The sequence below is a fragment of the Bos mutus genome, chromosome 8, assembly GCF_027580195.1.
Source record: "Bos mutus isolate GX-2022 chromosome 8, NWIPB_WYAK_1.1, whole genome shotgun sequence".
Lineage (NCBI taxonomy): Eukaryota > Metazoa > Chordata > Mammalia > Artiodactyla > Bovidae > Bos > Bos mutus.
In genome coordinates, this window is record NC_091624.1 from 97043124 (window position 1) to 97046842 (window position 3719).

The window sequence follows — 3719 nt, forward strand, 5'->3', positions numbered from 1 at the left end:
GAGATCAAGTTGCCAACATCCGCTGGATCATGGAAAAGGCAAGAGAGTTCCAGAAAAACATCTATTTCTGCTTTATTGACTATGCCAAAGCCTTTGACTGGTGTGGAGCACGATAAACTGTGGAAAATTCTGAAAGAGATGGAAGTACCAGACCACCTGAGATACCTGTATGCATGTCAGGAAGCAATAGTTAGAATTGGACATGGAACAGACTGGTTCCAAATAGGAAAAGGAGTACGTCAAGGCTGTATATTGTCATCCTGATTATTTGAATTATATGCAGAGTACATCATGAGAAACACTAGGCTGGTTGAAGCACAAGCTGGAATCGAGATTGCCAGGAGAAGTATCAATAACCTCAGATATGCAGATAACACCACCATTATGGCAGAAAGTGAAGAAGAACTAGAGTCTCTTGATGAAAGTGAGAGAGGAGAGTGAAAAAGTTGGCTTAAAGCTGGACATTCAGAAACTAAGATCATGGCATCTGGTCCCATCACTTCATGGCAAATAGATGTGGAAACCATGGGAACAGTGACAGAATTTATTTCTCTGTGCTCCAATATGACTGCAGATGGTGACTGCAAGCATGAAATTAAGAGACACTAGTTCCTTGGAAAACAGGCTATGACCAACCTAGAAAGCATTTTAAAAAGCAGAGACATTACTTTTCAAACAAAGATCTGTCTAGTCAAGGCTAAGTTTTTTCTAGTAGTCATGTATGGATGTGAGAGTTGGACTATAAAAAAAGCTGAGCACTGAAGAATTGATGCTTTTAAACTATGGTGTTGGAGAAGACTCTTGAGAGTCCCTTGGACTACAAGGAGATTCAACTAGTCCATCCTAAAGGAGATCAGTCCTGAGTGTTCATTGGAAGGACTGATGTTGAACCTGAAACTCCAATAGTTTGGCCACCTGATGCGAGGAATTAACTCATTTCAAAAGACCCTGAGGCTGGGAAAGATTGAAGGTGGGAGGAGAAGGGGACAGCAGAGGATGAGATGGTTGGATGCCCTCACTGACTCAATGGACATGAGTTTTGGTAAACTCTGGGAGATAGTAATGGACAGGAAGCTTCCCTGGTGGCTCAGACAGTAAAGCGTCTGCCTGAAATGCGGGAGACCCAGGTTCGATTCCTGGGTAGGGAAGATCCCCGGAGAAGGAAACGGCAATCCACTCCAGCACTCTTGCCTGGAAAATCCCATGGACGGAGGAGCCTGATAGGCTACAGTCCATGGGGTCGCAAAGAGTCAGACAAGACTGAAAGACTTCAATTCACTTCACTTCAATGGACAGGAAGGCCTGGCGTTCTGCAGTCCGTGAGGCTGCAGAGAGTTGGACATGACTGAGCCACTTTACTGAAGTGAACCATTTCAAAGACTGATTTTTGGGAACAATGTGTTGGATTAATGGCTTCCTTTTCAAAAACAATGAAGAAGAGATGAAATAATTCTTATTGCATGTAATTACAATGACTATTAAACAGTTCTGGAACAGGAGAGATAGTATCCTCATTTCAAACCCAGAGGTATTAGTGTTTTTGTTCAGTCATGAAGTCATGTTTGACTCTTTTCGACCCCATGGACTGCAGTAGGACAGGCTTTCTTATCCTTCACTATCTCCTGGAGTTTGCTCAAACTCATGTCAATTGAGTCAGTGATTCTATCCAATCATCTCATCCTCTGTTTCCCTCTTCTCCTCCTGCCCTCCAATTTTCCTTGCATCAGGATCTAGTCCAATGAGTGAGCTCTTTGTATCATGTGGCCACAGTATTGGAGCTTCAGCCTCAGCATCAGTCTTTCAAATCAGTATTCAGGGTTGATTTCCTTTTGGATTAACTGTTTGATCTCCTTGCTGTCCAGGGGACTCTCAAGAGTCTTCTCTAGGACCTTAGTTCAAAAGCATTGATTCTTCAGCACTCAGCCTTCTTTATGGTCCAATTCTCACATCCATACGTGACTACTGGGAAACCATCCCTTTGACTCTACAGACTTTGTCTGCCAAAGTGATGTCTCTGCTTTTTAATATGCTGTCCAAGTTTGTCATAGCTTTCCTTCAAAGGAGCAAGTGTCTTTCAATTTCGTATCTGCCATCAACATCTGCAATGTTTTTGGAACACAAGAAAAGAAAATCTGTCACTGTTTTCACTTTTTTTCTCATCTATTTGCTATGAGATGTTGGGACTGGATGTGATGAGCTTAGTTTTTAGAATGGTGAGTTTTAAGCCAGATTTTTAACTCTCCTCTTTAATCCTCATCAAGTTAGTTTCTCTTAACTTTCTGCCATTAGGTTGATATCATCCCATATCTGAGGTTGCTGATATTTCTCCCAGGAACCTTGATTCCAGCTTGTGATTCATTCAACCCAGAATTTCACATGATTTACTCTGCATAGAATTTAATTAAGCAGGGTAACAATATACAGCCTTGATGTACTCCTTTCCCAATTTTGAACCAGTTCATTATTCCCTGTCCAGTTCTAACTGTTGCTTCTTGACCTACATACAGGTTTCTTAGGAGCCAGGTAAGGTGGTTATTTGTACTCTCATGCTGTGTCAGTTTATGTACCCTATCAATTTCTTGGGATCTCTTATTTTCCTCCAAGTCAGTTATCAACTTCTTCAATCCAGAAATTATATTTCATCCAGGGTTTTTGGGTCATGAAGCTTATGAAATTCCAAGAACCCCTATCAAGCAAAATAAACAAAATTGTAAATATAGTATTACTCATCCATAAAAATGAATGAAATAATGCTATTTACAGCACCATAGATGGACATAGAGATTGTCATACTGTGAAGTAAGTCATAGAATGACAAAAATCATACGATATCACTTATATTAGAATCTAAAAACAATGCTACAAATGAACTTATTTAAAAAACAGAGATAGAGTCACAGATGAAGAAAACAAACTTATGGTTACCAAGTGGGTAAATTGCGGGGTGGGGGGGGGAGGATAAATTGGGAGAATAGGATTGAGATATACACACTACTATATACAAAATAGGTAACTAATAAATACCTACTGTGGAGCACAGGGAACTTCACTCATTACTCTGTAATGAATTATATAGGAAAAGAATCTGAAAAGGAGTGGGTCATGTATATGTATAACTGATTCACTTTGCTGTAATTGTGAAACTAATGCAATATTGTAAATCAATTATACTCCAATAAAAATTATAAAAACAATTGGATACAAAACTGAGTTGGTACAATAGGTGGTTGAATATGTTGGATATAATTGTTATGTGAGGAGGGCTAGCCCTAAGTTAACTGGATACAAAGAAGTGACTGAGAATGATAGACATCCTCCTTCTAAAATAAAAATCTGCTACCAATGGTATTTTTCAGAGAACTAGAACAAATAATTTCACAATTTGTATGGAAATACAAAAAGCCTTGAATAGCCAAAGCAATCTTGAGAAAGAACAATGGAACTGGAGGAATCAACCTGCCTCACTTCAGGCTCTACTACACAGCCACAGTCATGAGGACAGTATGGTACCGGCACAAAGACAGAAATATAGACGAATGAAACAAAATAGAAAGCCCAGAGACAAATCCACGCACCTATGGACACCTTATCTTGGACAAAGGAAGAAAGAATATTAAATGGAGAAAAGACAATCTCTTTAACATGTGGTGCTGGGAAAATTGGTCAACCACTTGTAAAAGAATGAAACTAGAACACTTTCTAATGCTACTGCTGCTGCT

The 3719-nt window shown here is 39.6% G+C and overlaps 1 non-coding gene across 1 annotated transcript; it reads left to right on the forward strand.

The window, feature by feature from the left end:
- The first annotated feature begins 1076 nt into the window (after window positions 1-1076).
- Window positions 1077-1148, forward strand: TRNAF-GAA (transfer RNA phenylalanine (anticodon GAA)). Its single transcript has one exon. It is a non-coding gene; the product is annotated as a tRNA-Phe (tRNA).
- The last annotated feature ends 2571 nt before the right edge of the window (window positions 1149-3719 follow it).